Below are 20,000 nucleotides of genomic sequence, written 5' to 3' on the forward strand. Positions count from 1 at the left end.
ATCATCCCACATTCGGGAATAGTTTTTTTTTCTCTCCATGTATGGTCTGCTAGGGCGTATTTTTTCGATTTCTCCTCGTATGACAGCTTCTTGGTGTTCTTTAAAGTTTTAAAGACATATTTTTTTTGCATATCATTCTTCGAAAGTGTTCTCTCGTCCAGATGGCACTTTTGAAATTCACCAGCTGTGACAATCAGGTTTTAGTAGCGTGTATTCCAATTCCTGCTGTAGTTTTTAATTTTAACCAGAAATCATGAATATGGGTCAGTCATCTCATGAGATCTATAGTAATAACATACTGAATTTTCAAGGGTCTACAACAAAAGTACCATATATATATATATATATATATATATATATATATATATATATATATATATACGCCTGAGGAATCCTTGCGTGGATGAAACGCGGAATATTCTCTGTAACTTAATTGCCATATATATATTATAACTTACTACCTAGCTCTACATACGTATTGAGCACTGTTGAAATAAATACTTAAAGTTTACACATAAATTTATACTATACTGGGACAATTATTATTTTTGGTAACCAGAGTGCCCCCTTTTTGCCTACTTTTAGGGGAGCTGGTTTTTACCTCACATTAAAAACGGCCTTGTGCCTAATTTGCTCAGTGGGGGAGCAAATAAATACCATCTGTTCCTCAGATGCTGCACTTCTATTTCTTGTTCTCTTTCGGTGGAGGAGAAATCCTTCACGACTGAGACAATTTTTATTTTTGTACCTTTTCTCCACGTTAAAAAACGACCCTGGTGTCTAACTCTGTCCCGTGGGGAGGCATAGTAAATAGGTACTATTAAGTGCGCCATCTTGTATAGCTATACATATTTATGTGTAGTTTATTGTCTTTTTGCTGAGATGAATGTTATCGAGTAAAATTCGAGCCTTTTTTCGTAGACGTTTGGAGCAGTGAGGGGAAGAGAGAAATACTTAGAGACTTACCTGTCATGTGAAACGAATGTAGAAAGGAATCGCCATTCCTATAATAATCAATTATTTTAATAGAAATGATGATAATATTTTTACGTGAAAAATTAAGCTAACATGAGGTAACATCCTTGGAATTTGTCGTCCTCTACCTAGGTTCGTTTGGGGATTGCGCAGTCCATGTTTATTGGGCAGGCTTCATGTTTTGTCAAGCTTCTGGGCTTGACCTTTACTCCAGATCTGAAATGGAACACATATATCAAATCCGTTGCCAATGTCGCTTGGAAGATGATGGAATTCTTTTACAGATCCAGTAGATACCTCACTTCTGATGCAATTCTCTACCTATATAAAAGCCAGGTACGGCCAATGATGGAGTACAGTTGCCACATCTGGGATTGAGCTGCTAAAAGCAGCGTATCCTGTCTTGACAGAGTTCAAAACAAACTTCATAGCTTAGTGGGGATTGTCTAGACAGAACCACTGCCAATAGTTTCCCTCACTCTTTATCTGTGTCTAAACCTAAATGCAGATTCCATGAGCAGAGCTTCTTTCTTAGAACTGCACGCCTGTGGAACTCTCTTCCGTTGGTCTGCTTCCCAGGTGACTACAATCTGATTGTCTTCAAGTCTAATCTAAACAAGTTCTTTGTGAACTTACAAAAATTCCACTACCTATGTTTAAAACGCTATAATCACATTGACTATTGCAAACCCATTATCCTTATCCTTATCCTCGAGTGGCCTTCGGGCCTTGATAAGTGGTGATTTCTGTGTAAAACAAAGACAAAACATCATGCGCAGGTACGAACCAATCGTTTATGGATAGTAAATTTTTACACATACACACACAGGCACACGCATATTAATTATATTATATAAAAGGCACTTTGTATATGTGTGAGTTTGTTTCCTAGGCACTACGAAACTGTGGAGCCAATTTAACCCTTGCCTCACAAATACACGCACAGCTGCCCCTTTAGGGGGTATCCTTTGTCTTTTGAAACTCAACGGAGGCATCGATTTTTACGTAGGTTTTGTGTCGGATTGCCACAGATAAGTATCGATATTGACAAATTCGATCAAATAATAAAGTTCGATTTTAACTCAAGTTAACATTTTTTTATACAGCCTAACATCACACATGCGTTTTTATTACGGCACGATCAGAAAAATTTTATTACGGCACGATCAGAAAAAGCCCTGTAAATAAAATAAACAATATATTCTTTGATAGAGCAGGGGCGCATTCGAAATAAATCCTTATGTGTAGAGAACAATTAAACCATGATACTTGACTTTTGTATTTTAAACTTTAAGTCAAGCAATTGTGTAAAAATAATTCATATAATTAAGTTTTTTTCTTTGGTAAAAACAAGGGCGCCTTTGAAAAGCATCAACTCTACTACAACAATTAAACAAAAGAAAAGGTTTCCTCCATATTTCTTCCTACCTGTCAAACATCATTATCAATGAAAAACAATTTAGGTAGAAAATATCTATAACTGCCATCTTAATTTCTTTTATATACTATTGTTTTAACGTCCATCATAAACTGTGTATATGTATATAAATGTTTAATGCACATAATTAAATTTCATATCGTCGGATTTTATCCATTTTAATATATATATATATATAAATATATATATATATAAATATATATATATATATAAATATATATATATAAATATATATATATATATATATATATATATATATATATAGTTGGCAGAACTTAGATACGAGTATACATTTTGCTCATTAGTATTGAACCAGCCCAGCTACGAAGGGTTTTGGGTGATCCACAAGATTCAACTTTGTCGTACTCATTACAAATATCCCCATTCGCTACATGCAGATTCAGGAAGGTATCTTGCAGCAGGTTGCCGGTACAGCATTACGTGGAGTACTGCCTTGTCGCATACCTGTCTGGCAAGTTTATTTGGAAGTGCACGTATACTTTATATATATATATATATATATATATATATATATATATATATATATATATATATATATATATATATGCCATTGGGTTACCAAGTACTGGATTCCTAAAATACGCAAACATCCAGTTAGCGCTAGGTTTATTGTAGCTTCAAAAGAAAAGCTATATTTAAAGTGTTTAAAAGCTATATTTAAAGTGTTTAAAAGCTATATTTAAAGTGTTTAAAAGCTATATTTAAAGTGTTTAAATTAGTTATAAATCAAATAAATAATTTCCACCAGAAAAGAAAATTCTATAGTAATATAAATCTATTTTTGGTGTTAAATAATTCACAACCAGTAAAAGAAAAATTAGATAACATAAATACCAGAATAAAAGCAGCATCTATAGCGACTTATGATTTTAGTACGTTATATACTAAAATTCCACTAGAAAAAAAAACTTATAAAAGAATTAAACAATACTGTAGATCTAGCTTTTAAAGGTGGTAAAAGTAAATATATAGACTTTTCAAATTCTAAAGCTTTCTGGTGTAGAATAAAAACAGCAAAACTATTGTTTCCAAAAGTATTTTAAAATACTTATAATCTAATGGGGACAAAAATGGACGGTCACATTCAATGCTGCCAAGACTAAACTTGTTTCCTTCAATAACTACAAAACTACAAGAAACCTTCTCTACCAACAATAGCAATGCCTCTTCATCTGAAAGTGAATCTTTTAAACTCTTCCGCCTAACGTTCACAGGAAATATGAGTTGGAACAATTACATTGAGAGTGTTGCCAGGACCACTGTGAAGAAGCTATGTTCTCTCTACCGTGCTAGAAAGCTACTAACGCCCATAAGTATCCTGTACCTCTATAAGGCCACCATTCGCCTATGTATGGAATATTGTTGTCATATTTAGGCCGGTGCATCTGCTACTAGTCTCCCACTCCTAGACAAGGTTCAAAAGAGAGTCGCCAATCTAATAGGTCCTGAACTGTCATCTAAGCTTCTGCCTCTGTCCCATCGACGAAATGTAGCATCCCTCAAAAATACAAATACTTTAAAGGTGTTTGCTCTGACGAACTGCAAGCATTTGTACCCCCGCGACGTAAATATCCCCGATCAACCCGACAAGCAGCTAAATCCCACCCCTTCACAGTAGAGATCCCTAGAAGTAAGAGAGCCTTCTACTCTAGTAGTTTCTTCCGCAGAACCGCTAGACTTTGGAATTCCCTTCCGTGTCCCTGCTTCCCCAACTGCACTAACATGCAGAAGTTCCAAAAAATGTCAGGAAATAAAACATTACTATAAACTATAGGCATCCCAATGGGAGTTTATCCTGCACTATTAGGCAAATCATAAACTCGAGTATATATATATATAATGTCATCACAAATAAAAAATGATATATTTAAAACATAATTTTTCATGGTTGTAGGAGACTCATAGATGACTTTATATGTATAAAAGATAACGATGAATTCGAAAAAAAAAACATCTTATATATCCAAAGGAGTTAGAATTGAATTGTGAACACAGAGGAAAACAAGCTACATTTCTGGATTTAGATATAAAAATCGAGGATGGAATTTTTCTTTATGAAATATTTGATAAAAGAAACTCTTAGCCCTTTTAAATAGTCCGTAAGCCGCATAAAGATAGTACCTGCCCTGTTTTTATGTTTTATGGAACCATTATCAGAGGTTTTGAGAATAGCTCGCTTTACCTTAAAATTAATAGATTTTATACACCTTATAGTGTACCATTATATATATTTTTAATTTTAAATAATAAATAAGAATAAAAACATATGAAGGAGTAATCATAGTAGGGGGTGATAAGTAATAAAATGGATTAATCCTAGTCTTATAAACACAAAACTGGTAAATGAAAAATATATCCATTCATTTTTTGTTCTTGTAATTAAGGGAGGCGGTATTTGATCCACACTGTTGGGGAGCCATGATTTAATATACTGTTTTGATTTTAAAGCATCGAAACAGTGTTTCATGGTAACCAACTAATGATCCCTAAAATTAATATTAAGACTGTTGTGAATTCGAGATAGCAAGTTGATGCATTGATTGCAAGCGATTAAATGACTTACTGATTAAATAGTTTTCCAGCGAATGATAAAAAATATAAGAATTAAATATTTTTTTATATAGTTTTAAAGGTTAAAAAAAACTTTCAAGACTATATATATATATAAATAAATACATATATTTTTACATCTCCGAAACAGCTACATGGTAAGCAGCTGATGATCCCCGTTTTTTATTTTCAAAATTTAAGTTAAAATGTTCTCTTTTCATCCTTATACAGTTAAATTCTGTTTTAAAATTGAAGACTTTTGTGAAATCGGCTTATGCAAGTGCTAAGTCTATTTAACAACTTTAGTTAAGGCTTCTCTTTCATCCATATATAAATTAATTCTTTTGGTCATTATAAACATTTTAGAAATCAGGTTATGCAGGTGCTTAGTCTGCGATAGGTTAAAATTATATTTTTTCCTTCCGGAAATCTAAACTGTATTCTTTAATTTTTACTTTTGCATATTTTTTATTCAAAACTTCTTTAGACTAATATATATATATATATATATATATATATATATATATATATATATATATATATATATATATATATATATATATAAAGGAGGGACTTTCTATGAGTAATGCCTCTGCCCCATTTTTCATACGAGTAGACCAACGAAACACGACTCAATTAATAGTCTTTCTCTTCCTAGAAACACCACAGGGTTACACATTTCTCACATGTTTGATACAGCTATCAATAGCGTTTTTGACACCTCACGTTGGATCTTTAATTATTATTTGACTTCGAAAATCAAGACTGCATCATCTAGGAAACGATTTCCCTTCGAAAATCTATTCATGGCGCCGAAGAGATGAAAGTCAGAGTGTGAAAGTAAGGACTCGATAGTCATACGCCCGTTATTATGATACCCTTATCGATTTTGCTCTGCCTTCTAATTTTGATAGATTCTCAAATTTTTTCTCAAAAGTGAAGCGCAATATAGTTCTGTAAGTTTGGTACCATTCGCCATGAAATCTGTCATTATTACCCCAACACTGAGATTGACTTTTCCATCTTTCATCTTTTGGAGGTGGTAAGTACAAGTGCTTCTACTGCATTTATTAGTCCTTGGTCTATAAATCGTAATGATGAACATTTTTAATTGACTCAAAGCTGATATTTGTTTAAACGTAAAACCATGCGTTAAACGTCAATGGCATTTAAGGATTTCATTTACAAGAGAGAGCAATCCAAAAAGAAGGGGACATATTTTAGTCACCAACAGCTGATGTCGGGTTATATAAGCAAAGTTTCTTATTCCTATTCATACTCTTTTTCCTTATAAGAATTTTCTTTTTGCGACGTAGTACACGAGTTATATTTTCCTGGCACAATGTAAAAATTAAGGTAAATTAATTCACTAGAAATAATTAGTTTTTAATGGACTCGAAACCTGATAATTCTTAGTGCCGATTCACACAAAACACGATACTGGGTGTTTTTTTTTTTATATATATTTAGGAATTTGCGAGCGTTTTACGACGTTGCTGATCGGCTATTAAGCTCAACTTAATACACAGCTCCTCCCCAATTTTATAACAACGTAGTGCCAACGTTACGAAGTGACACGTTTAAAAACCATTTAACAGCTTCTAACCATAGTAAATAAAATCGGTCGACACACGCATATATATATATATATATATATATATATATATATATATATATAACTTTGTGGGTGTGTGTGTGTGAAAGAGAGAGAGAGAGAGAGAGTTCTTTCCCAATAGGTTCCGAAACGACTGAGTTTGTCGTTTTTAAATTTATCACAAAGAAAGTTTTTATGTCTAGCAGTGTTCTTAAATATGTTTTGTACAGAAATTCACTCGATAAGTCTCGAAAATCGAAAAACATCTAATCTTAAAAAGAGTTTTTTTTTCTTATGGATAAAAAGAGAAAAAAATTCACAGGGAAAATTTTTATACGTTACACCATACACTGGCAAGGAAGATAATAAAAACTCAGCAAAATATATCTTCTTAGAAAATACAAATTATGGTAGAACATTCGACTACAGCTCGAATGATCCCCTGTTCAAGCCTTATTGTACCTCACAGTTTTATTAAAATTTTTCTTATTAATAGTTAAATTTACGATAAAAGAAAAGGTATCATTTAAAATCGATGCAAATCATTTCTTTCTATGCATATTTTAAAACTAAACATTAATCGGAAGTTACTTTCCCATCGACAAGCGCAAATATCAGCTAACCTGGTTTTATTTTATTTATTTATTACTCTTATCATTAATTGTCTTTTCTTTTCATATTTTTTTTGTTGATTTTGCGAATTGGTCCATCGGGCAAATTATTCCTCATAATATATAATATTCAATATAGGATTGATTCTATAATAATGCATATGCAATCTGCATAAATTAAATAAATTAAATAATAATATTTTACGACAGGTGGACGCCAGGCGTCCAGCTATTTTTATATCTATATAATTATAAAACTCAAATGATCTTGTAACGATGTATGTAACCCACTTTCCGGTTTACGACACCCGGTTGCGCATGCACGCATGACCTGCTTGTCGTCGTCGTCATCGTCGTCGTCGCCGTCGTCGTCGTTAAAGTCCGAATCAATAACCTGGCTTTGTCAAGGAGATGTCAGTTAAGTTTATTTCCTCTTCATAATGTGGTTTTAAGAGGTTGGAGCCTTCCGACGAATAAATACGTCTTATATTGGTGCTGTTTAAGATCTGTGTGTGTAGTCTCCTGGTTTAAGCGCGAAATTATAGTAATGGAAAGTCACACATTTTTTAGAAAAACATTTTTTTTCTGAATATAAATGAAAAAAATTGAAAGCCTGAAATGATAAAATCATTTTTATTTACTTACAAAAATGTTTCTGTTGTTGTAAAAGTCTGAATTTTCGTCAATAACCTAGCTTTATCAAGAAAATGTAAGTTCGATTAAGTTTTCTTTTTTTTTCACCATAATGTTGTTATAAGAGGTCGAAGTCTTCAGAAGAGAAAATACGTCTTATCTCTCAGATTAAAAGAATCAATACTGATTGAAAAATTAAAATCTAGAACCTGATCCTCCGACGTAGACCCCTACTACCATGTTTCCTTCTCCAAGGTCAGGGGTCTACGTTCCAAACTTCCAGAGGTTGAAACCCAATTACAGAAGACAAAACCAGACATATTTTTTCTAAGCAAAACTGGAATAGGGCCGACCACCTCCCTAGATGAGTTCTTAATTAATGGATACTCTAACTTAACATCCAACTCTGACCCCCAAGATCGCCATGGGCATGGAATATGTGCCTACATTAAAGATGGCTTCCCGTGCGGCAGGGATATCTCCAGAGAAGACCCTAACTTAACGTGCTTCCGGGTTGCACTTGCTTACACCCCCGCATTTATATTTGCTCTCTATCGCCCCTACAACAGCGGGGTTACTATCTTTAAGAGTATATCTGAGAAAATTGACCACATCCTGTCTGCTCATCCCGCGGCTAACATTCACATTTGCGGTGACTTCACCGTCCACAATGTTGAATGGCTGACCCACTCAAATAAGACTGACGATGAGGGGAGGTTCTGTCATGATCTTGCCATTGCCTATGACCTCACTCAGATTGTTCGCGAGCCCACCCGTGTGTCCGATACTACCGGTCAGTACGCAAGCCTTCTAGACCTTTTTCTCTCCACTTCCCCTCAGCTATGCTCATGTACCGTTCTATCTCCTCTGAGATCCTCCGACCACTCCGTTGTATCAGTTAAGGTAAAGATGAAATATAATAAGTCTTTAGACGTACCTCTCCACCGTACTGTATACCGATACTCTATGGCTGACTGAGATAGCTTCCGTACATTCATATCTGACCTACCTCTCCATTCCATGTTTAAAAAGGATGTGTCCTCTATAGTATCAGACATGACCGAATGATTACTTGTTGGCATAGACCAATTCATACCATCCAAAAAAATTCCAACAAAAACCTAACAGCCAGCCATGGTTCTCCGCTTAATGTGCTGCTTCCATCGCACATAGAAATCACTTTTTCCATAGCCACCAACGTAATAGATGCACTGAGACTAAAGCTGCTTTCAGGACCGCGAGAAACCACTGAAAAAGAGTAATAGAAAATGCAAGAGAGCTATATGCTCAATCCGTTAAATTCAAAGTAGCTGAGCAGCGGCTTGGTTCCTATCAGTTCTGGCAAATAGCAAATAGGATCCTGAACAGAAGCGTACGTTCTATCCCAACCATTATCAATGGTCCAGAAGTCATATCGTCAGCATCCGACAAGGCCAAACTATTTGCCAAGAACTTTGCAGCAAATTGTACCCTATGCGACGAAGGCCATCAACTGCGCGTATTTCCTCCTACAACACACAACACGCTAGGTAACATACAAATATCTGTGCGTGAGGTCGCCAAGCTAATCAAGAACCTTGATTCCAGTAAATCAACTGGCCCTGACGGTATTCCAATTATAGTATTAAAAAAGCTACAATCAGAAATTGCCCCCATACTTACCAAACTGTTTAAGCGTTGCCTTAAGGAGAAATGCTTTCCAACACGCTGGAAAACCTCATCAGTGTGCCCTGTATTTAAGAATTCAGCTGTTAAGTCATCTCCCTCTCAATACAGACCAATAAGTCTCCTGAGTGTCATGAGTAAGTTGCTGGAATCCATATTAAATAGAAAAGTAGTCAACCACCCCAACAGAAATAACCTTCTTAGTGACACGCAATATGGCTTCCGTTCTGCTAGATCTACAGCTGACGTGCTAACAGTTATATCACATAGAATTAGCGAATCTCTCGACAAAGGCTTCATTTCTAGGGCAATTGCTCTTGACATATCAAAGGCCTTCGATAAGTTATGACATAAAGGCCTACTTCACAAGATTTCCAGCTACAGTATAACTAGAAAAGTTTTCTCTATCATTACATCATTTTTCTAAGGCTCATAACTGTAGTGGTTGATGGGCAGAAATCAAAGGCCCACAGTATTAATGCTGGAGTCCCCAAGGGGTCCATCCTGGGCCCAACTGTCTTCTTGATCTACATCTACATCCTTCTACCGCTCCAGAAGATAGTTTACTAATGATGCAATTCTCTATCTGTATAAAAGCCAAGTACGTCCAAGGATGGAGTACTGCTGCCACATATGGACAGGAGCTACCAAAAACAGTCTATCCTGTCTTGACAGAGACTTCGTGGCTTGGTGGGGGATGCCCTTCTCTCTTCCCTGCAACCTGTCTTCCACAGAAGAGACGTTGCGAGCTTGTCTCTGTTTTATCGTTATCTCCATGGCAAGTGCTCTTCTGAGCTCCATTCCCTGCGTCTCCCCTCGCCAATCTTTCACGAAAAACACCCGAATAGCTGAAACCACTGTCAATAATTTTCCCCACTCTTTATCCGTGCCTAAATCAAAGCGTAGATTCCACGAACAAATCTTCTTTCTTAGAACAGCACGGCTGTGGAACTCTCTGCCGCTTGCCTGTTCCCCCCTCCCCGAATTCAACTTGGATGTCTTCAAGTCCAACACAAACAAATTCCTGATGAACCGCCCCCTTAAGTAATGACACCTTATCAAATCCACAATACTATTACTACGATACTATCCCATTGATTACTGTACACACAATAACCCTTATCCCTGAGTGGCTCCTGGCCCTTGATAAGTGGTGACCCCATGTAAGAAAAAGAAACAGAAATTAATAGTAAAACAGAAAAATCTAACATATTTCTAATAGACAGTGGTAAAAAAAGAAGAAGAGATATAAAAGAGAAAACATTAATAATAAATAAAATAAATAAATAAATTAGATATATGAATAAATAAATATAGTTATTCCACCAGATCAAACCAAGAAATACAAATTAATCAAGAATATAGAGCTACCTCTACCCAATCAGAAAATTGATAAAAACAGAATTACCTCCCTTAGCAACTAACATAATCTAAATAAATGAATAAATAAATAGATATACATTTCCCTAAGATCTAACCATAAATTTAAACAGGAATATAGAATTACTTCCCCTTAATCAGAAACTCCATAGATGCATAAAAAATAAATAGAAGTACCTCCCTTAACAGTTAGCGTAATTAATTTAGACTTAAACAGTGTCTGAATTTTCTAAAAAAAAAATTAAACACAATGGCCGCTTTACAGTTGTGGGTTTTGAGTTGATATACGTTTCTCCACTGACGAGGAGTGATGCACTCGTAAGGACCTAGTGAATAAATAACATCTACAGTTGAAAAGAAAGGAAAGAACAACCAATCAGGGAAATAAAAGGACATTATTAAATTATTTATTATTTATTTATCTGTTTGCAATGACTGTACACTCCTACATAGTCAATCCTTCAAAAACACCATTTTAATATATATATATATATATATATATATATATATATATATATATATATATATATATATATATGGAAGTTTTAAACGCTAAAAACAATGTGAAGAAAGACCGGAATCATGAAAGTAAAGAAAAGAAAAACAAACAAACTGATTCCGGTCTTTCTTCGCATTATTTTGGACTTTTAAAACTTCCATATATTTCTTTTACCAACAATGTTCCAAGCAAACTACTACCTACTCTCATATATATATATATATATATATATATATATATATATATACCGGAAAAGGAAAATGACGCATGGATTGAAAAAAAAAAGGAAAATTTTCTTGTATTTATATACACTATTGTATAGTCAATCTTTTATGTCATAATAAACTTAGTTAACAATATTTAAGAACCATACGTTATTTCATATAGATAACAGTTGTAACATCTATCGTGAATGAAAAAACTATTTAATATGGACATTTATTTAATAAAAAATAACACGCATTATAAATGAAATCCGATGAGGGCATAAAGATAATTTAGTTTTAACAAATCAGATAATAAACTAATGAAGCTGCTAATCTAAAACGGTATGGCCTAGATTAAACAATAACATATAAAAATAAAACTGTAAAAAAGTACGGAAAACAGGGAAGGATATTTTAACTACTGACTTCAAACAATAGCAATAGAATATATACAATTATTTTTCTACTTCCCAAAATTTAGCTGTATTTATAATATGATATGGGTTTGGAGCAGTAGATTGTCATGTTCCTATGACAACAACAGTTTCAACTGGAACTAATATTAGAAAACCCCTTTTGGGCGACTGTGAAAAAAATTAGCAGCAGTGCAAGATAGATGACTAGCAAAAATACTAGTAGCAGCAGATATTAAAGTACGTTAGTAAAGCAAGTGTGCGCGAGCTTTAGTTAGAAGAAAATGTGACCAAGTGTACGACGTGGTCGAGGAAAGTTGTGATACGGGAGGATGGACGTGTAAATATGGGAGGATGCGTGTGCCAAAAACTTTGAAAAGATAATGAAATGCGTTGTTTGGGAAAAACCAGGGAAAAGTGCAATTGATTTATACTTTTAAAAAATCCCGAGTTAAATTTTCATTTCTTTCCTATAAATTTTTGTTTGTCTATTTGCGACAGTGCCATATGGTGTGTGGGCCCGAGAGGTGTGGTTTGAGTTGTCTCCCTTTGCAAATTGGCTGTTTGGAGAAATGGAAAACTAGATGGCTCTGGTTGATAGTCAATTTGCATAAGTGGAGAAATGGGCAGTATATAAACGGTACTTTTTTTTAAAGCAGGGTGAAGAGCGCAGAGAGTGAAACGACGGTTGGAAGAAGTGACGGTGAATTATTTTTTGGCGTTGAAGAGCTCAACTTTTTAAAAGGAACAGCTGTGTCTTATATATATTTTTTTTACATTTCTTTTTTTTCCTACTTCACTGCAAGAGGTTTAAAGTGTGAGGACACGGTTACAAGTAATAGCCACGTTACACTAACTAACTAACTAACGTTACACTAGTGTAGAAATCGAAATAATTGCCCTTTAGGTGGTACTTGCTTGATTTCAAACGAAGTTAGCGTAATAACGAGAAATTATGTTAAATATTATATCAGATCAACAAAGTTTATATCGGTTTAAGGGAAAAATAGTAACCAATTCAACTCCTTCAAAACTGAATGAAATACCAAGTCTTATATAATTTTTATGTCTTTAGATGAATATTAGTCATAGATAATATTCATTATGAATTTGTTGATATTATGTAAATAAAAATAAGTATAGACGTAACAAGAGAACAATTCAGTTTCAGCACTTAGGAGTATTTCAATATAGTAGCATCTAGGGAGGATTTTCTTAATAAAAAGTAAGAAAGCTTACAAAACCGTCTTCAAAGATGCATATGCTGTTATATTTTAACCGCATATAAATAGTATTGAAACAAGTCTAGTTACAATAAATCATACATGAATGTAAATTCTATTAACGATTTAATTATCGATATTATCTGATGTTTTCTGTTGGCTTTAAATTGGAATTAATATTGGTTTTACTGTTATAAATTAGAACATTTGAGTATTACAATGATTTTGATTTATCACATGTAATAAATAAATTAATATACTTGAGGTTATTTAAAACAGTTTCAAAGTATTTTATTAGTATCTAATGTGATAATCAAAATTTGAAGTTTTCAACTTGTATTCCTTGTCGAATAATCAATTGTTGTAAATGTTATTTTACAGACTTTAAATTATATATATATATATATATATATATATATATATATATATATATATATATACTAGCAGGCCTTCCGGCATTGCCCAGTCGTTAAGTACGCATGGATATTATATTTTAATTAATACAGAACTCTTATTTATTATAAACAGACTACTGTAGGTAATGTAATGTAATGTACAATTCCTAAAATAATGAAGTAAAAAAAAAAAACGGAAATAAACTGATACATGTACATACGAGTATTATGTTTTTTCCTAAACAGTTTAAAGTAAAAAAAAATTCTCGAGCTGAGATCGAAACAAAAACCTAAACCCAGTGAGTCAAGTAGGATAACTGTTGGGTCAGCTTGCCTCGATCTTTAAAAATGTTTTCAAACCTATTTATTCGTAACATAAAGGATCTGTTATGTTTCATAAAAAAATAAATTCCCCCCCCCCACGTAAAAATTGTTCAATTTTGGCCCCTAAGCAGCCCTTTTATCCGAATGAAACTTGCCCACTTAGGCGACGCTCGGCGCTGCTAAACGTTACGGCATTTGGCTGCTGCTTAGATAGTTATGTGAAATTACAATGACTAAATATTATCCAAACGGCATTTGTTTAAACAAAAGCATGGCATTATACGTTAGTATCTGATTGTTATTTCACTCTCGAATATCTTCAACCTAAGATAGGGACCATGTCTATATTCATATTTTCCCTATTTTCTGATGCCAAAAACAATTTTTACATAACTTATGCCTTTTTTATTGTCTGAAGCAAAATTACTGATAGTAATTATAATATAATAAATATTTATTGATTTTATATAAACACTTAAACTAAACTCTATAGAGCATCGCACCTTACGTTGAAGAAAATATCTGTACATTTAACTTGTGTTTTTACGGTAATCGAGAAAAAATACCAACTTTACGGGAAAATATAAAAGAATCGGACTCGGAACTTAGTACGGAATTTTATCGGAATCGGGAACTTAGTACAAAATCGGAAATTGTATGCGAATCGGATATATATATATATATATATATATATATATATATATATATATATATAGTAGATTAATTCCCTTAGTTCCAAATATCAAGTTTTTTCAGTTGATCATTTATTACTTTTCAAAATATTATTTCGTATTGCAATTAACAAGTCCTCACAATTATGGTATTGATGCATATTTAGTCACATACCTTTCAAATATTTACCTTTAAAAAAACTTATGCAAACACCATTTTGGACAACTTACACTGTTCATGCAACAGACACACTTTCGCGTTCCTTGTCAGGCATTCGCTGAGCTTGGACTTTTTCAAAATTTACAAAATTTATATAAAACAAGATCTTTCGTGATTAAAATATTTAATTATGAGAAAGAATTTTGAATCCATTACGATTGGTATATACGAACCGAGTATGTTTCAAGTAAAAATAAAACTAACTCTCCCACTCCCCCCTCTCTCTCTCTCTCCCTCTCTCTCTCTCTCTCTCTCTCTATATATATATATATATATATATATATATATATATATATATAACTCCGCAGATTAAGGACTATCCACTTATGTTCTTCTAGTGTTTTTACCCTATTTTATTAACTACTTGTTCTTATATATATATATATATATATATATATATATATATATATATATATATATATATATATATATATATATATATATATATATAAGATGGCTTCCTTCAGTCGTGACAGACAACAATAACATTATTAAATACACAAACACATACCCATGTATTTATTCGTGCTTACATGTGGTAGGTCATATTGTCACAGACTTATTTGAGCAAAAATGCAGCATGCGGAAAAGTAGGCAAATTAATAGTATTTTTGTATAATCTAATTATGTCAAAAATCAAAAGATGGCGGCCGACAGACGGTAAAAATAAATTATAGATGGCGCTGTCAAACTATACGCTGGATTGAATTGTGCGCCCAGACGAAAATGTCCAAAGTGTCCTTAAGCCTTCAGTCTTTCTGCCATCCACAACATATGCCCACCCCCTTGCTTCGTCTTTGCTGGAAGACTATGAGAAGTGAGATCGTTAATTGCCATTAGATAAAATGTCAAGGTTTTTATGAAAACAAATAGAGCACTATATAAACATTAAAATCTGTATATTAATACGATAGCGTGTGTTATTTATTTCCTACATCACGCTTACATCCGAGTCGTTTCTTGTAATAAATAATTTTACCAAGAATTCTCCATAAATTTTGATTTCGGTTTCGAATATAGCTGATGGCACGTAAGTCATTTTATTTTAAAAAATATATTGACCAAAAATTCTTCAAAGGTTTTGGTTTCGGTTTCAATGATAGCTTATGGCACTCTAGAATCTATTTTTTATGAATAACAAGCAGTTCATCCCTCTGTACTGTTCCTAACTTTATGTGCCTATGTATATATATTAAACAGTTTGACTCATGGTCAGGTAACCTGCATCTAAAATTTCAAGTGTTTAAACCCAAAAATTGGCAGAGAAGTTTGGTAGAGTCTTTCAACTTTGACCTTTTGGCAGCAAAATAGTCAGTCAAAAACTGATTAAAAAGTTTGCTGCATGTCTGTATACCCTATATGTATAATTTCAAATGCTCAGATCCAAAATTGGCTGACTCGTTTGCTAGAGACCACAAAGGTCAAATCTTCTGAACTTTGACCTCTTGGTACCTAAATTTTCGGCCAAAAACTAATATAAATCTTGCGCTATGTCTGAATACACTTAAGTAAAATTTCAAATATTTAGAACAAAAAAATGGGCTGAGTCATTTGGTAGAGACCGCAGAGGTCATTTTTTTTATGTTTTAATTTTACCCCAAATTATTACCGCTGAACATTTATTGTTTTGGGCTCAAATGCAATTTAAAAAAATGAGCAGTGTCCAAGTAACCTACGTCTAAAATTTCAAGTGTTTAGACCAAAAATTGGCGGAGGAGTTTGGTAGAGTTTTCAAAGGTCAAATCCTTTTGACAACTTGGCAACCAAATTTCTGGTCGAAAATCGATTTAACAAATTTTCCCTATCTCAATACCCCTTATCTCAAATCTGGAGTCGGTGGACTAACAATTGACCGAGTAGTTTGGTAGGAAAATGTACACACATACACACACACACACTTACTTTTATAGATGTATAGGTTTTATCTTTATGCTAATACAATAGTGTGCTATATTTATATATTTTCTGTGTTACGCTTACATCGGAGTCGTTTAATTGTTATGGACTTCCATTTCTTGTAACACATAATCTTACCAATAATTCTTTGTAAGTTTTGGTTTCGGTTTCGATTATAGCTGAAGGGACTCAAGTTATATATATATATATAATATATATATATATTATATATATATATATATAATATATATATATATATATATATATATATATATATATATATATATATATATATATATATATATATATATATATATATTAGCAATGAATGCCCGGCGTTGACCGGGTGTTTGGAGTTGTATGCTGAGCAAAAAAAAAAAACAAAAAAAAACAGTAATTATTTTAACTTTGACCCCTATTATAACCCCTTAATATTCATTGTTTTGGGCTCAAATTAAGTTATTAAGTTAGATCCATGTCCAAGGAACCAATATCTAAAATGTCTAGTGTTTAGACCCAAAATTATTGGAGGAGTTTGGTAGAGTTCTCAAAGGTCAAATCGTTGAACTTTGACCCCCTTAACAGGAAAATTTCTAGCCGAAACCCGATCACATCAATTTTCCCAAATCTCAGTACCCTGTATATCAAATTTCGAGTCTGTAGACTAAAAATTGACAGAGTTATTGCGTAGGGAAATGTACACAGACACACAGACAGAGGCACACACACAGACACGTTTATATATATATATATATATATATATATGAGCAAACAGTAAATAAAATATGTTTAAACCACTTTGAAATGAGTTAAAAACATATTTAATCTGAAAAGGAAACACTAGATAAATGGATAGTCCTTAATCCGCGGAGTTTCGAAGAAATACTCTCCTTCTCATCAGAGGGTAGGAATTAGCAAAATGCGGGATCGGATTTTGCATGCAGAAGTATTTGATGAAACAACAAGTAAGTCAAAGATCTTACTTGAAAACAAAATAAGATAAGCAGAGGGAATATGGTAAAGAAAAAGGTGATTACACATGAATGGATAGTCTGGTGGAAGATAAAAAAATCCAGTGATGGTAAAATCCAAATGTAAAACTTCAAGAAAGTTAAAAGAATTATATATAATTTGTGTGGTATCCAAATATACACACACGTGTATATATATATATATATATATATATATATATATATATATATATATATATATATATATATATATTAGCAGAAGAACCCGTCGTTGACTGGGTTCAAAAACAGCCTACAGAAAATGGACTGTGATTGATGAAAGTATGATAGGTTATGAAAAGGAGGGGGTTGTAAAGAGATAGGTTTTGATATTCAAAAATTTTACCCTAAGCAAAATATGGTGAAAGTAAAGATAATTTTCGCGAAAATATATTTTTTACATCAACTTTGTTTCCATTCATAGCAAAGAGACACCAACAAAATGATGTTTCCTTACAAAGAGAAAATGTTATATATATATATAATAATATAAATATAAAAGAAATAATTGTTACCATAGTCAATAAAAGTTACTTTTATGGCTGAAAACTTCATTGGTTTGTATTTTTAAGTTTTTGTAAAAAAATGTTTTTTTAATTCACGAACCGGTTTAAAAAAAAAAATCGACTTCGAAATGGAGAGCCCCGTTTTCAATTTGAAGGAGAGGCACCTGACATTCTGTGTTAAGAATTTAAGATAGTTCCGTCAACGTAAGGAATATTTATAAACATATTTTAATGTTTTCCGTTATTTTGTGCTTGTTGAATATACGATTATGGCATGTGTTGTTTATATAAAAAGTCACTTAAGTAGTCATCGCCTCAAATTTCGTTTTAATTTCGGTTCGCTGAAATTATTTCAAGTAAAGATCATTAAAAACTATTTCAAAACAAAAACAAAACGCATAAACTGAACTTTTATTGACTATGGCAACATTTATTTCTTGTATATTTATTTTTTCGGTAAATCGTTTGTTGGCTTTTCTGCTAAATGCTCTTACTAAATAATATCGACGAAATATCGAAAAACAAAGAAACAAAAACAGTTTTGAAAAATAATAAAGCTTTACTTACTTTAGTAGAAAAATCCGAAACAGCAAAATGGGATATTAAAAAAGTAAACACGTAATTACTTTAGTTTTTTTAAAGCAAAGAATCGATATAAATATGAATAAGAAAAAAATAGCGCGCTTTTCAATTAGAACTGTTTCGTTTCAGTTTTACAGTATTGAACGGTGTAGTATTGCGCCGTCGGATTCAGGTTGTACTATTGTAATATAAAGAACACGCAGAAAGGGTTGTAATCAACAGAATTCCTTCTAATACACTGACAAAAAAGCTTAAACAGATATATAAATAGAAATAAAAAGGTTATGTAAATGTTTTTAAAAAGACACGTAATCACGTGAGCAGGATTTTCCTTCTTTTGACACGATAACAAGTAAGATTCTTATGTTTTATTATTTATCTATTTATCTATTTTCGAAATAGTGCCATGTTCAAGTGGAGAAGAGAAAAAATAGAGTTATGCAAAATTTGTGTCGAGAATTGTCTAAAGTTCCGACTTGGGGGGGGTTCACTTTAATAAGAACGTGAATTCATGAGGTGAATTTATTCGACACATTATGATTCAACTAAAAAATGAATAAAAGCTAACGTGAATTAAGATCAAAGTTAAGGTGTTATCGTGAACCCTTGTTAATCTTTGTGACATATTTCCATTTTATGGAGGTGAGGCGCGAACGAACACCCAATAATCTTATTATACCATATTTCTTCAAACTGAAACATAATCATAAAAGTATACTTACACAAATAAATATGAAAAGTCTTTGTTAAACTTTGTGCAATATTTCCTATGAGTACAGGCGCGAACACAGACTCCACAATTTTATTATACCATCCTTATTTTAGCTAAAACATACTTATCAAAGTATTCTTATGTACATCAAAAACCCTTGTAAACGTTTTTTTTTCATTTTTTTATTTCCATACTTTGGGGGCCAGGCGCGAACGCAGACCCAACAGTTTTTATGAACTACCGTTCTGCCAGATCAAACATACCCATTCCTGATCCTCAATACATCTTCTCTCATTATATGTAATCCGTTTTTTAAAATAGTCAACCATATAGGAGCCTATTCCTGACAACACACACACATACACACACACACACATACACACACAGACGTTCAGCTTTATATTATAGATATATGTGTGTGTGTGTGGTATCCAAATACACACACACGTATTATATATATATATACATATACACAT

Source organism: Euprymna scolopes, chromosome 18, assembly GCF_053919585.1.
Source record: "Euprymna scolopes isolate OS-2025 chromosome 18, ASM5391958v1, whole genome shotgun sequence".
Classification (NCBI taxonomy): Eukaryota; Metazoa; Mollusca; class Cephalopoda; order Sepiida; family Sepiolidae; genus Euprymna; species Euprymna scolopes.